General features: G+C 49.2%; 1 protein-coding gene across 1 annotated transcript in view; it reads left to right on the top strand.

Moving 5' to 3' along the window:
* The window catches only part of URM1 (ubiquitin related modifier 1), a 37,499-nt gene that overhangs the window by 6,327 nt on the left and 8,010 nt on the right, over positions 1 to 23,162 (top strand). The gene's annotated exons all lie outside the window — the stretch shown is intronic.

Raw genomic sequence — 23,162 nt, 5'->3', positions numbered from 1 at the left:
ATGTTTAGTTGGCTGCTCTTAGAAACAGGCAGTGTTTGTTCTGACTCACCCAGCTAGTTCTGCTGCTCATCTGTAGGGGATGGTGGTACCCTGAAATTCAGGTCCCAGAGAACAGTCTGAAGGCATGTGAAGTACACAACCTCTCTGCAACTAAGCCTAATCTGAGTCTAATCTGCACGTGGATGGGAGGAGGCTTAGGGATCCCCACCTTGTGTTCCACAATGTAAGAAATGCAGCAGTAAATCATTGCACGTGGGAGAAAAGGAGAAATGAGATGCTGATGCTGCCCCCTATACCTTTGCAATAATGTGTAAACAATAGTGCATCAAGAAGAAACTTGACACAACCATTGTATGCTAGGGTCATGTAACGGCCATGTAAGGTAGGTTAGGCAGAGAAGTGGTGACTGGTCCAGGATCTCCTGTTTCTACTCATTCCTGTGTAGTGGGATTCCTGACTCAAGGAACAAGTGAATGGCAGAAGCAATCCACCACTGTGCTTCCCATTTGCAGCTGAGGATGTTTTTTGTCTTTGCCAAGTTATGTGCTTTTGAATATGTGTGAGAATATCTGGTCACCTGCCACAGTCTTGGGAGTAAGCATTAGATTCAAACATCTAGGGTCATTCAGTGAAGCTGAGTGGGGAGAGCTTCAAGACAGGCCAAGGGAAATACTGCTTTGCACATCCCATGGTCAAACTATGGAAATTGCTGCCACAGGTACGGGTTGCCAACTTGAACTGGCCTGGATTACTGCAAACTCCTTATGGTTGCTGCATATTGCCTCCAGGGTCAGAAATGGTATATTTCTTAATATCAGTTCCTGGGGAGCAGTGATGGGAAATGGCCGTCACACTTGTGTCCTGCTTTGCCAATGGAAAACAAAACCGGACTGGGCATGATTTCGGACTGATCCAGTGGGGCTCTTTTTACATTCTGAATGCAAACTTAAAACTCGTATTACTGTAAATTGTTTTAGTTTTAGAATTTAATCAAAATTTGATTGAAGCCTAAACTAAGGAGATGCGAGCCTTTGACCAAAGTAACTCCCAGTCCCTAAAGCTGGCTCTGACAGATTCAACAGGCTCCTTCTGCTCCAGCTTTTAAACACCTTTCTGAAACTTTCCTTTGTGGATAATTAATACAACTTTCTGCAACAGTTACTCCAATCTCTGATTTTAACTTTATATAATTTTTTATTGTATGGTTTTACATTCATTTGTTGTGAACTGCTTTAAATTTTTTTTTTAATTGAATGGGGCACACAACTATTTGCTGTAAATAAATAAATAAGAATAAATCTTATGGGCATACTCAGCTGCCTCACACCAAGTCAGGCCGCTGGTCTATCAAGCTCAGTCTTGCTGACTTCCGCTGCTGCCGGTTCTTGGACAGAAGCCTCGTCAAGTCCTGCTCCACAGTGGGATTTCTTAATTAGTGGAGCCATCTGATTGAACAACTTAAGTAGACGTGGGGAACCACATATTTACCTGCCCCAGACCTGACATCCTATATATTGGGCATATGGACATGGCTTGGAAAGGTGGCCTTTCAGGCCAAATTGGGACCCTGAATTGGGGCCCATGAGCCAGAGGTGTCTTCTCACCTTACCTTGCTCCTGGCTGAACTGAGGTTTTCATTAGTTAAGGCTGCAGTCCTATACACACTTACCCGGGAACTCTGTTTAAACATAGTGGGGCTTTCTTCTGAGTAAACTTCCACAGGATGTTTCCCAGTACTCACCCATCTGCCCTTTTTTATTGGGACAAAATCCATACAACTGTCCAGAGACAGGGAGCACAAGGCAAGTGAAGGATGCTGGTCTGCTTCTGTGTAATATTTTTGTAATCAATGTAGAATAATAGAATTGTAGAGTTGGAAGGGAGCTTGAGGATCATATAGTCCAGCCCCTGCAATGAATCATGGCAATCTGTGAACTGAGATAGCTCTTTCCACTCTTACTTATTGACTTTTATTTTGTTCTCTTGACAACCCCATTTTACTGTACCTCCTGTCCCATATGGTTGTTTTATTGCCATTGTATTGTTGATGGTTTCTCCATTTGTTTGAAACCCAACAAAAACGTATTTAAAGGGGGATGCTGCTGCCCTAGCTCCTCTTCCTTGCTCCTGCATACCAGCTCAGGAAGGACAGGTGAATTGTCCTGGCTCAAGAGGGTGAGGCAGGCAGCAGTGCCCCCTTTGCAGGGGTGTCATGCTACCCTGCAGCACCTACCTCTGATGCAGACAATTGCAGACAATGGTGAATAAACTGGAAACCCTCAATCATGAAAGATAAGAATTCTATTTATTGGTGTCCTCCTGGATGTGAGTGCTGTGAACTCCACCAACACTCAGTAGTGAAGCGGGTCATTGTATGGCTGCAGCAACCAGAGATGTCGGAGCGACTGCCTCCTTCTCCTGTAGCCATACAGTGCAGCATTTGTCTGTCGTCAAAAGAAGCATCACTTTCTCCTCTGTGTGTATGTCTAAACAACAATCCAGGAATAATTTTAACTCTTTCAATGGTGAGCTCTGATAGATGGCAGCTTCTAAGTCAGGCTTTGCTCTCCTTGTGACATCTATTTAGTCCCATGTGTGGGCTTGCTTAGCTGCTGCTGCTGCTGCTGCTGTAACATCTAAGTAGCTTATAAATGGTGATACCTGCAGGGTAACTTCAATGTCATGTCAACAGCTTTCCTCTACCCAGGGGGGCTATAGGGCCCCAAAAGGAGCAGATGTCGAAACAGTGGGAGAGCAAAGAGGTCTCATGTCAGTGCAGGTAAATATGTTTGGGAAAATGACATTCTATCCAACTATATTCCTGGTTTGGAGGACCTGAAAGAGGCACTCCAGATCCCATCACAATCTTTCTCGCTAAAATAATTAACATAGAAGAAAACTTGGATATTTGCCCTCCCTTGACAAATTCTCAAAGGGCTAAAAGGATGATAAGGCATAGCTATCTTAGCGATTTGCCAAGATGAGTCATGGACGAAATAAGGTCTTGCCAAGTTCTTCAAAAGAACCAGATAATGCTGAGATTCACCACAGGTGGATGAATCTTATCCCAGCTTTTGAACTGCCATTATTAAAAAGTAGATCTGGAAAATTTCCATTTCTTGCCCAACACAAGAAATACCAAACGTTTACTTATGACTTTTAGTAAACCGGCCTTCCCATCTTGACTTAGGGTGATCAAAAACATCCTATGGTGGTCTCATTTTCTTCACCCGATAAGGGTTTTCAAAGATGAAACAGTGAGAAAGTTGGTCCCTGGCAGAGAATCAAAGCAAATGCCGATAAGGGAAACAAAATTAAACAATAGAAACATTACGAGGAAGAAGAAATGCAAGAACTGAAGAGGAAGTTATTAAGTATAAAGTCTGAGATATCAATTCAAAATATAAGGACATTAGAGCCTGGAACACAATATTTAAATATGCCCAACAGCTCTCCATCCCGAAGAAGGACATTGGTGCAACTCTCGGATCTCTTCCTAAGCGATAGCGATGATAGACTCTTGAAACTAAGCACCCAGGTTATATCCGGACCTTTGCTTAACATTCCCAAAATCTACAAGGACGACCGTTCTTCCCTATTGCATCCCTGGCAAGATCGGACGGTTGGAGTTCCTGAGCATGAAGCTGGCTCTTTGCTGGCTAGTGATCCCCATTTTACAGCACATGCCTTTTTTAATACTCCCAAAGGCTCAGAAAGAGTTAATAGCCCCATGGCCATCCCATGAAGGAGGGAGGGATTGACAGCTAGCGGGCCACTGTGGGGCCGCCCTCCTTGCCTGGGGTGCGGCGGGATGGGCTAACCTATTGGGGATTTTGTCCTGCTGATTTTATATCTCAACATTATACCTTTCTGATTCAGGAGACCTGGTCCAGGGACGACTTGTTAGTGAGGGGATATCACTCCTTTATAGAGGAGGCCAACACGGGGTTTGGGATCACCACCATTGAAGGGTGAGGGAGGTTTGGCGGTGGGGGTAGATATTATAGGCGAAGAGTTTTGAGATGTGGTGATGCCCAAACCCCTTCCAATCTACAACCCATCCCGAGCAGGGATTACCCACCTCCGTCACTGGTGTTGTGCAATGCCAGGTCTATAGGCAATAAAACCACCACCATGTGATACTTTTTTATCTCGTTGGGGGTTGGCCTGGCTTGTGTGACGGAGACCAGGGTGCGTGAAGGGGAAGTAGTCGCCCTGCATGAGATAGCACTCCCGGGTTTCTCCATCCTCCACCAGTCGCAGACTGTGGGTCGGGGGGGGGGGGAGCAGTAGCGTTAATCCGGGAGGATTACTCTTTCAGTGCTCTGCCACCACCATCAGTCTCCAGCATTGAATGTGTTGGCCTAGTGTGGGGCACCAAGGAGAGCTTGGCTGTGTGGCTGGTGTACCGACCACCTAGCGCACCAGCAGCCACCCTGTCAGGCCTGTTGGATGTGGTGGCAGGCTGGGCCTTGGAGTTCCCTAGCCTACTGGTTTTGGGGGATTTCAACGTCCATGCTGATGCCACCCCCTCCTCACGGGCTGTGGACGTGGTGTCTTCCATGGCTACATTTGGGCTCTCCCAGTTTGTTTTGGGTCCCACACACCAAGCAGGCCACACGCTGGATTTGATTTTTGGTGCGGGTATAGATGTGATCATGTCCTCACTTGTGGAAGTGCCATGGTTTGATCACTACGCTCTGAAAGCCAGGATTCCTGCCTCCACCCCACTTGGGTGGTGAGCCTATTTGGGCTTGCCTGCGATGGATCCTGATGAATTTCGTCAGGGCTTGCGGGACCCTGCTCCCCCTGGTGGCTCACTAGATGAGCTTGTTGAGATCTGGAATAGCTGGTTCTTGGTGGCCATCAATGAGATCACACCTAAGCGCCCTCTGCGACCTCGCTGATACTGGGCCCCCTGGTTTACCGAGGAGCTCTGGAAAATGAAGCGGGACCTCAGATGGCTAGAGCGAGTATGGCGGCGTGCTCGCGACGGAGCCTCAAGAACATCTTATAAGACACTTATGAAAGCCTATGAGATGGCAGTGAAAGCTGCAAAGAAGTTTTACTTCTCAGCTTCCATTGCATCCGCTAGCTCTCGCCCAGTGCAACTTTTTAGAATAATTAGGTCTCTAACAACCCTAGAGGAACAGCTAAATTTAAATATGAATTTGACCCATAGCTGTGAGGCATTTGCGAGCTTTTTTGCGGAGAAAGTCTTGCTGTGACCTCCCTGCCAGTTTGGATACAGTAACAGAACTGGAGGCCCCTCAACTGTCCTCAAGTCTGGTATTGGACCACTTTGATTGGATACTCCCTGCTGATGTAGACAGATTCCTCTGAGCTGGAAGGCCCACCACTTGCCCCCTTGACCCGTGCCCATCCTGGCTGATTAGAGCGTGTCCAGACAAGGTGCAGGCCCCCCTGGGTGAGATGATCAATCAGTCCCTTGGCACAGGGACTTTCCCAGGGGAGTTGAAGAAAGCAGTGGTGTGTCTGCTCTTAAAGAAAACATGTCTAGATCCTTTAGATCTATCCAATTACTGCCCGGTTTCGAATCTTCCGTACCTGGGTAAGGTAATTGAGAGAGCGGTTGCCGAACAGCTTGGTAGATTTCTGGATGAAACATCAGCTCTGGACCCATTTCAGTCCGGCTTCCGCCCTGGTTACGGGACTGAGACGGCTTTGGTCGCCCTGACAGATGATCTCTGTAGACAGCTGGATCGAGGCGGGTCGGGACTGCTGATTCTTTTAGATTTGTCAGCAGCCTTTGATATGGCCAGTCATGAACTTTTGGACCACTGCCTTGCTGACGTGGGGATTCAGGGCACTCCGACAATGGTTGTGCTCCTTTATCTCAGGTTGGGGACAGAGGGTGGTGCTAGGGAGGGAGTTGTCACCACGACATTCCTTGGTGTGTGGAGTCCCGCAGGGCGCAATCCTTTCCGCTATGGTTTTCAATATCTTTATGCACCCCCTTGCCCAGATCGTCCGGAGCTTTGGGCTGGGTTGTCATCAATATGCTGATTACACCCAGCTTTATCTGTTGATGGACGGCCGCCCTGACTCGGCCCCGGACACACTGACCAGATGCTTGGAAGCTGTGGCTGGATGGCTGTGTGGGAGCCGGTTGAAGTTAAATCCTTTGAAGACAGAGGTCCTCTGGCTGGGTCAGGACAACATGGGGTTGGGGGGCCAACTCCCATTTCTTGCAGGGGCTCAATTAGTGCCAGCGCCTTCTATCAAGAGCTTGGGTGTAACCTTCAACGCCTCCCTTTCCATGGAGGCGCAGGTTGCAGCCACAGCAAAAGTGGTATTTTTCCATCTCTGCCGTATCAAGCCATTGGTCCCTTACCTTTCTCGCCCCGATCTGGCCACCGTGATCCATATGACGGTCACCTCCAGGCTTGATTATTGTAACTCGCTCTATGCGGGGCTGCCCTTGAAGCCGACCCAGAAACTCCAGTAGGTGCAGAATGCCACGGCGAGGCTCCTTATGGGGTCCTTGCCATGGGATCACATTCATCCAGTGCTTTACCAGCTGCACTGGGTCCCAGTGGAGTACAGGGTCAGGTTTAAGGTGCTAGTTTTGACCTTTAAAGCCCTATGCGGCCTAGGACCCTCATACCTATGGGACCGCCTCTCCTGGTACGCCCCACGAAGGACCTTAAGGTCCACAAATAACAACACTTTGGAGGTCCCAAGCCGCAAGGAGGTTAGATTGGTCTCAACTAGGGCCTTAAGGACCTTAAGGTCCACAAATAACAACACTTTGGAGGTCCCAAGCCTCAAGGAGGTTAGATTGGTCTCAACTAGGGCCAGGGTCTTTTCAGTACTGGCCCTGACTTGGTGGAACGCTCTGTCACAAGAGACTAGGGCCCTGCGGGACTTGACATCTTTCCACAGGGCCTGCAAGACAGAGCTGTTCCGCCTGGCCTTTGGTTTGGATTCAGTCTGACCCTTATGTTTCCCACCCCTTATGGTTTTGATTTATGGGCTACTATTAAAATGAGGCTGCATTTTAAATTGTATTTTAACCCGTATTTTAATAAACTGGTTCCCCCCACATTATGTTTTATTATAGTTTTATTGGTGTTAGTCACCCTGAGCCCGGCTCTGGCCAAGGAGGGCGGGGTATAAATAAAAATTTATTATTGTTATTATTATTATTGTAATAATTTCACAAGCTTCCTTTGCATTTGTGGGCTCAAAGCAAAAGCACCTATTTCAACATATGGCTCATATCACGTGTGGGGCTCCCTTTGTGTCTCAAGGGCGGGCTGCCTCCTTGCCCATTCAGGGAGACATAGATTTGGGTGTGCCCACCTGCTGATGTTAGGCAGGTGATCGGAGTTGGCCCTACCATGAGACAAGCTGCCTCAGGTGGCAAATATTGAAGGGCAGCAAGTGGAGAGAGCTGTGTGTGTGTGTGCTATGCAACCTACCTGCATCCACTAAATAAGCCACTGCCCTCAGGGTACAGTGAAGTATGTTGAAATAAGATCCAGCAGTCTGCCGAGCTTTCGTACATGGCATGGGACTGGGAGGAGGCAACTGCTTGCCATTTGCTTCAGGCAACAAAATGTATTGGGCTTTCCCTGCAGGTGATAACCATTGATTGTGCCTTCTTGGTAGCAGCTCCCTAGCACTGGACTTGGTACTCCATAGAAATTGTTTTATTCACACATGCCTTTGGAGAACAGCAGGTGGTGTAGTTTTACACTGCTGGCTGATTCAATTGCTTTGTTGCTCTTCTGTTCATTATTTAGAATTATTATTTTCTTTCAGTTACTGGTATGTTTGATAGGAGCATATAGGAAGCTCTTTTATTCCACATTGGGCAGTTGGTCCATACTTCATGGGGCTAATGGGAACTGGAGTGCAGGCTTTTCCACTGGACTGTGGGCCTTCTGTGCTGTTGTTTAACAAGCTGCCTCAAAAGCCATGGGGGGAAAGTATGTGGTGTTGGTTTTTTAAGATTTCCCCTTCTGCATAGTTCCCTTCTGAATCTTAGAATTCCCCCGGATTTTCTTGTAGTAAAAAAATCAGGTTTTAATGCTGAACTGCAACTGTCAGTGTGCAACTGTTTGAAGACAGAGAGATCATTCCAAACGTAAACTTGAAATGTAGGACAACTTTGCCCTTGGTGTCCAGAATAGGCTCACCTTTCCCTCTCCTCCTCTTCTCCCTCCATCGTGCCTGACAAGGAATGAGAGGGCTTTTCGTAGGTTCTCAATGGCTGTCTTAATGGCCTTCTTAATGATAGTGCCCTTCACTTCACCAGGGGACTACATGGCAGGTTGTGTGGCATGTATAGATCCATCCTCCAAGAGAGGAGCAGCTGTTGAGTGCGAGGCTAAAAGAGGGTGGTGGCCAAGATGGGACATTATGCCAATGACCTTGCAGGGTTGATCTTACAGAAACCTCACATCCATAAGTGGAATGGCCTTCTCTAGGCCACACAAGGAATTTCCCCATTACCAGAGGGTGTCCCGCCCCACATGCACGCTTCGATTATTTGGTAATAATCAACTGACACTCTTTCTCAGCCTTTTCCCGTAAGGCCTTTTGGAGAACAGTAGTTGAACTATGACTCAGGGGCTCTTACAAGGCGTGTCAGCTATTCAAATCAAGCTTCTCTCTCTCTTCTGCACAAGAAAGAAAATGGCCTAAGACAGATTGTCTTGGCTGTCCCCTGCTCCCAGCCACATACTTGATGAGAGGGCGGGAGGCAAAGGGTGAGGCCCTCAGGAGCCAATCCCTAGGAGGGCTTTGGCCAAGCTGTGGGAAGGGTAAGAAGAGGGTCAGGGAGGGGACACCCAGGGCCAGCTCTAAGCTTCTTCTGGGGGCTACTGTGCAAGGTGCCTTCAGTGGGCCCACCCACCTTCATCCAGCCTGCTCCCTCGCGGTCACTGTTGCCAGCTGCTGCTGCTCCTCTGCCACACAGTTGCTGCCACTGCTGAGCAAGCAGGTGGGCGGACAGCTCTTCTTCCTTCTCCTCACCTCTGGCACTTGTTTGCCAGCTTTCCCCATCTGGACCAGAGCAAAGGGGAAGGGGGGCAAGCAGGTTGCCGTAGCAAGTAGGAGGAGCTGGTCCTGCTGGTGTGGTCCAACCATGCCATTCCTTGGAAGGGAGCTGTGTTGAATGAAGGCATCCTGGAAGAAAAAGCCACTGCCTTGAGCTCCTTTAGAGTTCAGTACAGTAATCAATCAGGGTTACCTCTCTATCCCCACCATCCTGGTATGACACCTAAAGGTGGTAGGAGGGTGAATTGGTGGTGGTGCGAGTGGGATGGATGGAGGAGGGGATGGTGGTGTGTCTGTGTATTTGTGTGCAAGTTTGTAGGAGGTCCACAAGCCCTTTAAGTTGCTCGGGTTTAGTTCACACGGTTCGTGGTGCCAGCTGTTCCTCGCCCCCCTTCCCCTGCCCTCCCTCCCAGGGACTGTTTGCTGAGCTGGGGGCTCCTGTGCAAAATTGCTTTTCAAAAGAGCCACTTTCTGCTTAATTAAACAATGAGCCGTCCCTCCCCTGCACATCTGTAAAGCCCCTTCTGCAGTCTCTTTATCCCACAAACTGCTCCATTCTCAATCCCTTTCACTTGTAAATCTCCCTTGCTCCCCCCCACCCATCCCTCTCACTGGCTTTCCGCAATGAAGCTGAGAAGTCTGATTTGGTGGGTCTTGTGGGGTGGAGAAGACCATCAGAGATGGCCACCACTTCCATGCACAGGCCCAGTGGGTCAGCTAATCAAGCTGCTTGCCCTTGAGGAGAATGTCCTAAAGGGAGTATTGGAAGATGCCTCTCCCCTGCCCACCTGCCAGAGCCTGTTGGGACTTTAAATTCAACTTGACTGTATGCCTCTTTCCCACCCACCAAGTTGGTTCAGCCCACAGCAGTGAATGAAGCACCAGAAATAAGCACATAACTAGCTTTACCATCAGTCCTAACTAAAAGAGCAGCAACAACAACAATGTGGCAGTAAGCAAACAAAGAAAAAATTCAATTAAAGCAATGAACGCACTTCACTGCGAAGACCTAAGAATAAATAAATAAAAATTCTCTTAAATGGGGGATAAACTATGCAGCTAGTTTAGGTTTATCACCCAAAATGTTAGTTAATAAACTGAAATATTTTGATTATAGTGGTAAAAGGGTGGCCCCAGCTGGGCAGCAGTTTTTAATTTTCATTTCAATTGAGTACTCACAAATCTATCCACAGAAGGTGCCATCTGAAGAGAAACACGAGGCATCCTCTTAAGAACCAAAGTTATTGAAACCCAAGATCACTTTTTAAAATTCATCTAGCCCACCAAGCCATGGAAAGTGGTGCCCCAGCCTGATTGAGAAGTGATCTTCAGAGATGCTCTCTCCAAAGCCAAAAGAAGGACCATTTCTTTCCATGCCCTGCAGGCCCATAGCTCTTGGAGGGGCATCTGACCCAGGGACTGAAAAAGCCAACCCTGGTGCAGTGGTTAGAGCAGCCCTGGTGCTCTCCAGATGTTTTGGACTGTAATACTCAACGTCCCAGACTTTTAGACATCTGGAGGACATCTAGAGTTTAGGGAAAGCTGGGTAGGAATGTTTGTTTATTTATATTTATTTTAGTAGGGTTTATATACTGCTTTCATCCAAATCAGTTTGCATATCATGTTGGAATAAGACCAGGGAGAGCCGGGTTGAAAACCCCACTCAGCCATGAAGCTTACTGGGTGACTATGGGCCAGTCATTGTCTCTTAACCATTCCTACCTCCCTGTTGTCATTTAAAGCTGAACCCTATGGTCCATGTGGAAAGAAAGCCCTGCATCGTGTTTCTTCTGCTGGTCATGTGCACAAAGCAATGCAGGGCACTGAGCCCCATTCCTACCCCCCAGAAATTCTGTCTGCTCCCAACTCCCAACAGCCAATTATTCCTCCTCTCAAACAGGCCTTTCCTATGTATGCATATACTTCCCAATGTATCTTCTTAGCCTTAAAGACTAGGAACATTGGGGCCAGGAACAAAAGCTGAATAATCTTTCCGGATAGTAAATCTGTACATTGTATGAATTAGAAATCCACACACTTTTTAATGTGTTACAATTTGTTGTTATTGTAGCAGCATCTTACAGACTACAAGGGGGCAGGTCCCTGCTTCAGGCGGTTTGCATCTTGAAATAGTGACCTTAGGTTTTTGAAAAGACTTTTGCCCTGTGTCACATGTTGCGATTTCCCCCCATTCTTGAAACAGCCCTTTGAAGGAGTCGGTCCCTCTTCCCATTTTACAGAACGGGGAATTAAAACTGGGAGAGAAGCCCTGACCAAGGTGGGTTTATAATTTGGGTTCGGATCAAACAGGCCAACCAATGAATCGCACCACTGAATGTAATATGTGGAGCTGGCAGTGTGAGAAACGCAGATAGATAAGCTAATTGCCAAATGGCACCTTAAACCTTGGATATGGTCACCACCACAGAATGTCTAGGCGCCATACTTTTTAAAATAGAATTTATTGTTGTTGTTGTTATTATTGTTAATTCATTTCATTTCTATGCTGCTTTATCTTGGAAAATAATCTCAAAGTGGTTTACAGGTAAAGGGACCCCTGACAATTAGGTCCAGTCATGTCCGACTCGGGTTGCGGCGTTCATCTCGCTTTACTGGCCGAGGGAGCCAGCGTACAGCTTCTGGGTCATGTGGCCAGCATGACTAAGCTGCTTCTGGCGAACCAGAGCAGCGCACGGAAATGCCGTTTACCTTCCCGCTGGAGCAGTACCTATTTATCTACTTGCACTTCGTGCTTTCGAACTGCTAGGTTGGCAGGAGCAGGGACCGAGCAACGGGAGCTCACCCCGTCGCGGGGATTCGAACCGCCGACCTTCTGATTGGCAAGTCCTAGGCTCTGTGGTTTAGACCACAGCGCCACCCGTGTTCCTCAGAGTGGTTTGCAACACATTTAAAATTCCAACAAAACAATCCAGAATAAAACAAATTCAAGCTTCAAGGAAAATGTTTCAGATCCTTCTCTAAGGGACATTCTGCTTTCCCCATATTTATTTAGCTGCTTAATTTATATAGCAGAAGTACTCTGGGAAGCCCATGTGGTGTGACTTAGGTGATCAGGGTTCGGATCCTCACTCAGTCATCAAGCACGCTGGGTGACCTTGGAGTGGATCACAGCCTCTTCACCTACCTCGGAGGGTCATTGTAGGGATTAACTGAGGAGGGGGGAACTCATGGACTCCTTGGAGAAAAAAGTGGGAAACAAAGGCAAAAAATAAGTTCTTCTGCTTACCTGCTTAAGAAAGCTGGAGGGTCCAGCCAATTCACCAGAAGTGAATGATGATGGTCACCCCAAATGCAGAAGGTTCAGCTTAACATATTTTGAAGTAATATCATCTAAAGCAGTGGTTTTCAAAGGGTGTGGCAGGAGAGGGTGGCAAGTTGCCCTGATCCACTGACTCAAAGGTGGGCTCATGGGAGTGGTTTGGTGCAGGTATATGAAAGAAGGATTCAAAGGGATTGCTAGAGTGATCAGTTCTAGTGCTGTATTAATTGAAAGACTTACCAGTAAATCAGCCTGCCAGGCCTTGCTGCTACTATAGATGTAGGATGGACACAGCAGCAGTGAGAGTTTGCCATGACTTGTCCACACCCAAGTAAGCGTTCATAAAGCCTCAGTGTATAAAGTAGCGCATATCAGTTTGCCCAGAACCTCCCATCATGCCTGGTTGGTGGGACCATAGGTGGCCAGTTCTCTAAAGCTTCTCTCCTTCCTGGGCCCAGAGCCCAGCATCCCACTGTCCACAGAATAAGCACAACATCAAGCGAGCCAATTAGCATATATCAAAGCAAGGAAATATAAACATATGTGAGCTTATTCTCACAACAACCACAAATTATTTCTGCGGTTATCTTGACTATCAAGACAGTGTTTGCAGGCCTTTGGGAACATTTCACTTAGGTTCAACACACAAGTGTAGCAGGAAGATTAAAGGACCATCATAGAAACATTTAAGCATTTCAGTGTATTATAGTACAGTGATACTTTTTTTTCTGTGGGGACGCAGGGGGACTCATACCCCTAAACATTTTGTGAATTGAACGGGAGAAGAAATTCACTGTATTAATTTTCCCCGATTTGAACTGTATATATTTCCCCCCGGTGGTGATTTTCTTGAGTCAAAATGAGAGTACCCCTAAACATTTTTTAAGGAAAAAAAGCACTGAGTTATACCATAAAATTATATATCAATGGAAAGATAATTTAATGAAGAATGTAATACAATAACTTTTATGAAGGATTAATCATTACAACAGCAGTCATAAAGAAGAAACGTGAAACAAACCGAAAAAATGAGATATACAGGTTAAATTGCCATGCTGGCACTTTGCGATAAATAAGTGGGTTTTGGGTTGAAGTTTGGGCCCTCAGTCTCTAAAAGGTTCTCCATCACTAGTATAGTATAGTATAGTATAGTATAGTATAGTATAGTATAGTATAGTATCAAGATCAGAAAAGAGAAAGGCTTCTTTGTGTTTGTGAGGAGGTGAGAGTGTGTTTAACTCAAATTAGACATAATATAAATGAGATTGCCTGGCCAAAGCCTCTCACTGAGTTTGTAGACATACTTAAGGTACATATTTAAGAGGCTTGTTTACTTTATTTTGGGAATTATTCATGTTCTTATCTAGCTGCATTGTTTTATACTTTCTGGATATAGTATGATCTATGATCATATAAAGTAGTTGTGTTCTGTGTTATAAATCAAGCACTACTAGGAGTTATTTCTTTTTGTTTCCCAATGAATTTCTTATCAAAAAATTTGGTGTGACATGAGTAAATTTTTATTCTGAAAGTGTGGCCCAGAGTAAACAGTTTGAGAACCACTGATCTAAAGAGTTCTATTTAAGTCCAGAGTCTAAAATTACTTAAGTCCACCCCTGGCCTGGCCTGCAATAAGGTGGCTTCTGATAGCATATCCACCCCCACCCAGAAAGCCCCAGCTCTGTTCTGCTTTGCTTATGGAACTCAACCATCTGGGTATTTTTTCAGGGAGGAGGTAATCAAAATGTGAAGACGCACTGGATTATTTTGTGAGTAATCTGCTTTGGTAATGCTCCTGCCTTAATAGTGCCCTTAATTCAGCCTTTTGGGCAAAGGGCCCATCTCTTGCAGAGCAATGCATTGGTGTGGGGGTGGGGAGGTGCTTGGCTTCCTGTCCTCCCTGCCCCCTCCCTCAGTATTGAAAGAATAAGTCATCTGTCAGTTGCTGGAGGTTGTAAGTGCTCTTCCCATCCATGCAACCCGGAATAAAGGAAGAGGCTCGACAGAGGCAAGTGGCGGGGGTGAGGGTGGGAGAGCTTTGTCATGACTACGGTGGCTGAGAATGTAGGCAAGGTGACGCTTGGCCGGAGTTAGTGACCTCAGCAAATTGGAGCTTGGCCGTGGTCAGTATGATAAATGATCTCATTCTTACGAGTGGAGTGGGGAGCGGAGAGGGAGGAAAGGAAGAAGATAGGAGGGTGATGTCAGGGTGAAAGCGGTAGTCTATGGGGAGGGGGTCAGAGGAGGAGGCAGTTGAAGGATAGGTGCAGCACCTGATGATGGTGCCTCTTTCATAGCATCATAGAGTTGGAAGGAGGCCACAAGGGTCATCTGGTCCAGCCCCCTGTAATGGAAGAATCTTTTGCCCAACATTGTAATAATAATAATAATAATAATAATAATAATAATAATAATAATAATTTATTTATACCCCGCCCATCTGGCTGGGTTTCCCTAGCCACTCTGGGTGGCTTCCAACAAAACACTAAAATACAATAACCTATTAAACCTATTAAACCTATTAAAAAGCTTCCCTAAATAGGGCTGCCTTCAGGTGTCTTCTAAAAGTTTGGTAGTTATTTTTCTCTTTGACATCTGGTGGGAGGGCATTCCACAGGGTGGGTGCCACCACCAAGAAGGCCCTCTGCCTGGTTCCCTGTAACTTGGCTTTTCGCAGTGAGGGAACTGCCAGAAGGCCCTCGGAGCTGGACCTCATGGGACTGAGATTAAGAGTCTCGTGCTCTTCTGGCTGAGCTACCAAGACAGTAGTACTTCCATTTTGTCTTGACTTCTGTGGCTTTTGTCTGAATTGTCTCACCCTTCTTCTCCTACACACTTCTTCCACCCACTTTGAAGACTTCGGCAGGTATCCCATCAGGTCCACTGGCTTTGTTGTTTTTCATTTGTTTAATAGCTGTACACAACCCTCCCAGATTTGGAGATACTGCAAGCTCATCTCTATATTTGTTTTTGTGGAATTTGTGAGAGGACCTTGGCAGCTACGGGGGAGTTGTGGTTAAGGAGATGCTCGCAATGTGCTACCGTCTGTTGAGCGTAGGGGGCATATGCCATGGTTTTTTGGCCCAAAGAGGGTCTTTGTGGCTTTAAAGAAACTGTGCATCATGAGTGTCAGCTAAGTACTGGATCCCTTGAGCTTTTTTTATCCAACAGGTGTTCTTTAGTTCTCTGGTTCTCCTTCGAACCTCAACCTTAGCATTGGCATAGATTTTTTTCTTAGTGGCGTAGTTTATATCTTTTTGCCAGATCTGAAAGGCCTTCCTTTTCTTGTCAGTTATTGATTCAGTCTCTCTGTCATTCTCATCAAACTAGTCCTGGTGTTTCTTGGTGTCAGAGACTGCCTCTAGGTCCCGGCTCACAAAGGACCAACGCTAGCCGGTAGAACGGAATAAAGTCTTTATTGAAGTATAATTTCCATTTCCACATCTTAGCGTGCGTCTCTACGTCTATTCCCTAGATCGGCGAAGTCCCATCTGAATCTCCGCCTCCTGTACACCAGTTCAAGACCCTAGCCTTGCTCCACCTTTTGCGTCTCTCCTTTCGCCTCTGGGTCCTACCACCCCCCGGGGTTCCTTCCTTCCTGGATGCCTCGGATGCGGACCCTTCGGATTCCTCCCCCTCCCTTCGGCGGGCTTTAGGACCTGGCTCCCTTTCCGGGCTGCTCATTGCGCCTCCCTCTGGTACATTTGAACTTGGCGCGCGCGCGCTGTCTCCGACCCTCCTCTCTACCGTTTCCTCGCTCTCTGACGCAGGCGTGGCTGCTGCCGGAGAGCTGCCTGTCGCTGGTGCCTGGAACTCCTCCCCCCTGCTGCTCTCTGGTGGAGTAGCTGGTCCGGATTTCCAGCTGCTGCTCTCTGAATCCCCTCTGGTCCCTTCTTCCTGGGGTGCCCCTCTTGGTAACCCCCCAGCTCTGCCCACGGGAGCCCCTTTCTGTGAATCCTCCGATTCGCTGGACAGACTTAGAGATCTCGGACGGCTATCATCGCTAACCTCTCCTTCCGATTCCTCGCCATCCGTTCCCTCTGCTCCTGAACCCCTGACATCCATCCCCCCCTCGAAGCCCCCCCTTCCCCCCTCCCCTCCTTCCGGTGTGGGTTCTGGGTGCTCCGTCGTGGCAGGGGTGAGTGCCGGATACAGTTCTTCCCTCGTGTCGTACATCACATCGGGCAGGTCTGGCTCGTCCTCCGTGCGCTCGTCGACGTCGATCTCCTCTGCTTCCATCTCCCTGCCTTCGTGTTCAAATCCCACGTCCTCCCCCAACACGTCCATGTCCATCTCTCCCCCGTCCCCCTCTGAGGGTGATGCCTGCCAGGGACCCCCCAGCCACTTTCTGCGCCACTGCTCCTCTGGTTGATTATCCCACCAATAGGAGCGGTCTGAGGCAGAACCCGAGGGTGAACCTTCCGGAGAGCGTATGTGTGGTGCCGTCTCCTCGTCCGAGTCGAACCCCTGGAACGTGCTGCCTGAAAGTGTGGGTGTGAAGAGCCAGTCATCGAAATACTCGGCTGGCATGGGCCTGTGTGGGAAAATGGCATGGAACTCTTCCTTGAGAAGAGGCTCGTCCAAGGCATAGCCTGGCACCCAACTGTTGGCGCTGGCCGGGGTATCCTCTCTGGCAAGAAGGTATTCTACTCCCTCTTCCCCCCATCTCGAGTCTAAAATCTCTGTGACTTCGTTGATGCGCTCCCCTCTTGGCGACCCCCTTTCCCTGGGTCCTTCTCTGGGCGGATCTGGTGCTGTGCCTGGCTCGTGAAATCTATGCGGTGCTTTGTAGGGCGTGAGCACCGATCTATGGAAGACCGGATGCATTCTGGAACCCTCCGGAAGCGCTAACCGGAAGGCCACTGGATTGACCTGTGCCTGGACTTGGTAAGGCCCTAGCTGCTTATGCCCTAGCTTCTTCTTGGCCAACGATCTGGTCGGCACTGCTTGCGCTGCTAACCAAACCCAGTCTCCCACCTGTATGTCTTCCCCTACTCTCCTGTGTCTGTCAGCCTGCAGTTTGTATGCGTGCTTTGCCAGTTCCAACTGCCTCCTAAGCTGTTCGTGGACTTCCTGCAACTCTGACGCTAATTCTTCCGCTGCCTGCGGCTCCCCCTCCCCCACTCTCTCTAAACCTGGGAAGGTTCTGGGATGCCTCCCGTTGTTGGCGAAGAACGGCGTCACCCCCGTCGACACGTGCTTCGTATTGTTGTAAGCGAACTCTGCGAGGGGCAGGTAGTCCACCCACGTGTTAGGCTGCTGATTGGCGTAGCATCTCAGGTACTGCTGCATGATGGCGTTGACCCTCTCCGCTTGTCCGTTGGTCTGCGGGTGTCTCGCCGACGCTAGATTGATCTTGACGTTCAGGATGCCCATCAACTTTTGCCAGAAGTTCGAGATGAACTGCCGCCCCCGGTCGGATAGAATAGATCGTGGCAGACCGTGGACCTTAAACACGTGGTCTATGAACAGTTTGGCGGTCTGTTCTGCCGTGGCCACCTTCGCACACGGAATGAAGTGTGCCATCTTGGTAAACATGTCCACCACCACAAGCACTGCCGTCTTTCCCCTCGAACCGGGCAGATCCGTGACAAAGTCCAGGGCCACCCGTTCCCACGGCTCAGACGGCGTCTGCAACGGTTCCAGCAATCCCGCCGGCGGTTTGTGCACTGACTTGGCCCTTTGGCAGGTGTCGCATCTCGAGACGTAATCCGCTACTTCCCCCCGCATCTTGGGCCACCAAAAGTCTCTGGTCACTAGTTCTACAGTCTTTTCTCTGCCAAAGTGCCCGGCAGTGGGGGCGTCGTGTAGCTGCTGCAGCACCCTCGCGCGGAGGTCATTCCCCGGCACGTAGAGTGCTCCCTTGCGGATGAGCAAACCGTCTCTGATCTGGAACTCGTCGTCCCTCACCGTGCCCTTGTGCACCTCCTCCATCTTGGCTAGCGCGAAGGGGTCCTCCCGCAACGCTCGACGTACGGCGTCCAGATCCACGGTCGCCGAGGCGCAAGCCCACGCTTCCGGTGCGAAAATGTGCTTGGCTGCCGACGGTGCCTCCTCCTCGAGGTATTGCGGCTTTCTGGACAAGGCATCCGCCATGATGTTGTTGTCACCCGGGATGTACTCTATCTTGAAGTCGAAGTCCGCGAAGAACTCTGCCCATCTAATGTGCCTCTGATTCAGGAACCTCGCCGTGCGCCAGTACTCTAGATTCTTGTGGTCCGTGCGGACCTGCACTGTGTGCCTGGCTCCGATAAGGAAGTGCCGCCACGCTTTGAACGCTGCATGGATGGCTAGCAACTCCCTGTCCCAGATGGTGTAATTCTGCTCCGACTTGCTGAGCTTCCTTGAGTAGAAGGCGCACGGCCTCCAGTCCCCCTGCTGGTCTTGTTGCAACAGTACAGCTCCCACGGCTCTGTCTGAGGCGTCCGTCTCCACCCTCATCGGTCTGCTGGGATTTACATGCAGCAGCTGCTCCTCGGAAGCGAAGAGACGCTTGAGTTTCTGAAAGGACTGCTCCGCCTCCTCCGTCCAGATAAACTTCTTCTTCTTGGAGCTGAGCGTGTCGGTGATGGCCGCCGTTTGCATAGCGAACCCCTTGATGAACTTGCGATAAAAGTTGGCAAAGCCGACAAACCGCTGGACTTCCTTCCTATTGCGCGGGCTTTTCCAGTCCAATACTGAGCGAACCTTGGCGCTGTCCATGGCGAGCCCCTTGTCCGACAGTTTATAGCCCAGGAAATCCACCTCCGTCACGTCGAACTGGCACTTCTCCAGCTTGGCGTACAGCCTGTGCTCCTTTAGTCTCCGCAGAACTTCCCTGACATCCCTCTCGTGCGCTTCTCGCGACTCAGAAAATATCAGGATGTCGTCCAGGAAGCATACGCATTTCTTGTAAAGGAGTCCCGCCAACACGTGATGCATAAAGGCTTGAAAACAGTGAGAGCCATTTTGTAATCCGAAGGGCATAACTCTGTATTCGTAGGTGCCCAGTGGTGTGAACATGGCCGTCTTCCACTCGTCGCCCTCCCGCACACGAATCAGGTTGTACGCGCCTCGCAGATCCAACTTGGTGAAAACGCGTCCTTTCCTTACCGTCGCGAGCAGGTCGTCTATTTTGGGCATGGGGAAGGACGAGGGCTTGGTTTTCGAGTTCAAAATTCGAAAGTCAACTACAAGCCTCTTCTGGGGCGTGTCTCGCTTCTTCACAAAGAATACTGGGCTGCCCCCTACAGCTTTCGACTCCCGAATGAACCCGCGCTTCAAATTGTGGTCTATGAACTCCCTAAGTTCCTGCAGTTCGTCCTCAGACATGGAATACAGTTTCCCTGTTGGCAGCGTTGCCCCCGGCAGGAGATCAATCTTGCAGTCATAGGGTCTGTGGGGGGGCAGTTTGTCCGCCTCCTTCTCGCAGAAGACCTCCAAAAACTCCTTGTACTTGTTGGGCACCGCTTGCACCATGCCTAGGTGTAGCTGCGGTGCATCCTCTCGCCCCTCTCCTTCCTGGCAGGTCTGGATGCAGTGCGCTGCGCAGTAGGAAGAGCAGAAGGTCAATTGCCGCTGGTACCACGCTAATGCCGGGCTGTGCCTATCCAGCCAACTCATGCCCAACACTATGGGCGTGTCCGACAATTGGGTGACGTTGAAGCTGATGACTTCTCGGTGATTCCCAATTTGCATCACCATAGGTGGTGTCTGCTGCACCACCTGCCCCCCTAGCAGTTCCCTGCCATCCACTGTGACCACGTTCAGGGGCAGTGTGGCTGGCAGTAGCGCTATGTTATGTTGTTGAAGGAATTCCAGTGCGATAAAGTCCGCATTACTGCCAGAGTCAATCGTAATCGGCACTTCTAAAGTGAGACCACTGGGCAGCTGGAGCGATGCGGTGAGCTGCACCACTGGTTTGGGCGGGAGGGGATCCGTGGGCTTCAAAATCTCTGGGGACTTCTTCACTGACTCGCCTGGCTGGCCCCCAGTGCTTCCGTTTCCCTGCCGTGGTTCACTTTGCTGAGTTGCTCCCATTACTGTTATTGAAGCTGCAGTGTGCTTGTGGAGCCTCTGGGGACACTCTTTCGCCATGTGCTTCGAACTGTCACAGATGTAACACTTCCTGTTCCCTCTAGGCTGCTTTGTTTTGACTGCTCCCGGTGTTAAGGCTCTGGTGGCTGATTGAGCTCTAGCACCGCCGATCTCCATTGGCTCCTCCCCCCCTGCTTGCGGAGGCGTTGATTGCGCACGCGCGACATCCCTGGGCAAGAGGGAGGGCACTCTGGCTGGTGTGCGTCCCCAACGCCCTTCTCCTCTGTCCCAAGGGCGGTCCTCCAGCCTCACCCCCACTGCAAGCGATCTGTCCACCACCTCCTGGGTGCTTTTGGGTCTCTCCCCCCGTGCTATCTCATCCTTGATTTGGGGGTTCAATCCTTCCCAATAAAGATCTCTAACGGGGGGGGAATCCTTGTCCCACCCCAAGGCATTGACCAATGCAAAAAAGCGGGAGTGATACTGCCTCACGCTGGCTTTCCCTTGTCTCAGCTCAAATATGTCCTTACGGGCAATGTCAATGTCTATTTTCGATAGAAAGCAAGAATCCATCGCTTTAATGAATGCAGCTGAACTCTGGAGCGCTGGGTCCATATCTCTCCACAGATTGCGCAGACATGCTTTCGCGTCTCCATGCAAATGAGACAAGATAAACCCCACTTTTTCTTGCTCATCTCTAAACTCTTTCTCCAGCAGTTTCAGCGCGAACTGCACGTCTGCTCGGAAATTGGGGTACTGCTGCAAATTCCCATCAAAGTGAGATACAATGCTGCCTCCAGTCCTTCCCAACCCGATTCCCTCGGATCTGGAACCCGTTTGTGCCTGCTTAGCAAGCACTTCCAACCTGGCTTGGAGATCTCGGCATGCAGCAGCCGCTTCATCCTCTCTTTTCCTGGAGGCGATTATCTCTGCGCTGAGCTGCGTTACCGCTTCTCGCAGGGAAGCAATTTGCTCTTCAGTAGACATGTCGCTTGACTTTTGTGAGCTCCAAAGGCACCAGTCCTCTTTCCTCCCTGCTTCGCTCCCCACACGCCGCTTGAGTCAAAGAGAACTGATGAAAACTTCTGAGGAGATGGGACTTACTGTCAGAGACTGCCTCTAGGTCCCGGCTCACAAAGGACCAACGCTAGCCGGTAGAACGGAATAAAGTCTTTATTGAAGTATAATTTCCATTTCCACATCTTAGCGTGCGTCTCTACGTCTATTCCCTAGATCGGCGAAGTCCCATCTGAATCTCCGCCTCCTGTACACCAGTTCAAGACCCTAGCCTTGCTCCACCTTTTGCGTCTCTCCTTTCGCCTCTGGGTCCTACCACCCCCCGGGGTTCCTTCCTTCCTGGATGCCTCGGATGCGGACCCTTCGGATTCCTCCCCCTCCCTTCGGCGGGCTTTAGGACCTGGCTCCCTTTCCGGGCTGCTCATTGCGCCTCCCTCTGGTACATTTGAACTTGGCGCGCGCGCGCTGTCTCCGACCCTCCTCTCTACCGTTTCCTCGCTCTCTGACGCAGGCGTGGCTGCTGCCGGAGAGCTGCCTGTCGCTGGTGCCTGGAACTCCTCCCCCCTGCTGCTCTCTGGTGGAGTAGCTGGTCCGGATTTCCAGCTGCTGCTCTCTGAATCCCCTCTGGTCCCTTCTTCCTGGGGTGCCCCTCTTGGTAACCCCCCAGCTCTGCCCACGGGAGCCCCTTTCTGTGAATCCTCCGATTCGCTGGACAGACTTAGAGATCTCGGACGGCTATCATCGCTAACCTCTCCTTCCGATTCCTCGCCATCCGTTCCCTCTGCTCCTGAACCCCTGACACTTGGTTTGGTATCCAATAGTTTGTTCACAGGCTGCAGTAACGGATGAAAATGTGTGTGTGTGTGCGCGCGCTTTAACTCTATCAATGTTTAATTATTTTTAATGGGGTTTTTTGTGTGTTTTTAGCTGTTCTTAGTTTTATCTGTAAACCTCCTTGACTCCCTGTCAGGGAAAAGGGTGGAGTATTAATATTAATAATAATATTTATACTCCGCCCATCCAGCTGGGTTTCCCCAGCCACTCTGAGCAGCTCCCAACAGAAACCCTTAGAGCGATGGGGGTGGAGACACTCCTTCAGGTACACTTCAGGTATATAATAATAATAATAATAATAATAATAATAATAATAATAATGAACATTGTTGCTTGTGGATGAGCGTCTTTAAAAACAGGGAAAGTTGTGAAAATATGAAGGCAAGACTCCAAGACAAAAAACATTCCACATTGGCAACTTGTCACCTTCTTAAAATCCTTTTAACAAATTATTTTCTCTCTCTTTCTTCTGTTGCTTCTCACCTGTCCAGTAGGAAATGAACTGATGCTATCACCATCTAAAATAAATTGTTCTTTGGCTGTCTCAGTCAAATTGATAGTATGAAAAGAAAAACAGCCTGCCACCCATTTCTTCTCTCTTTCCCACCCTTAATGCTACTGCAACCCACAGTGCCCATCTTCCTTGTCAGCTTTCTAAATAGAAAGATAAAGGATGGATTTTAATAAGGAATAGGGCAAAGACAAAGGGCTGTTGTTGATTTTTCAAAGAATGAGAGAGGAAACTGGCAAAGTAGTCTTCCTTGCTGGAGATCCCCTCCTGTGGTTTCCAGCAGCAACTGGTATTCAGAAGCGTGGCTGCCTTCAGGTGTGGATCATGGGTAGTAGCCCTGACAGCCCTCTCCAGTGATGATGGTGGTCATCACTGCCTTCCCATGGGACCCAGTTCCATAGTTGTAACTATATGTTGCATGAAGAAGTACTTTCCTGTAAACTAGCAACTAAGAAGTTTCCCCTCTCCCCCCCGAAA

The sequence above is a fragment of the Podarcis filfolensis genome, assembly GCF_964270895.1.
Source record: "Podarcis filfolensis genome assembly, chromosome: Z".
NCBI classification, from domain to species: Eukaryota; Metazoa; Chordata; class Lepidosauria; order Squamata; family Lacertidae; genus Podarcis; species Podarcis filfolensis.
Note: the sequence above shows the minus strand (reverse complement) of the source record. Positions and strands in the feature narration are given on the sequence as shown.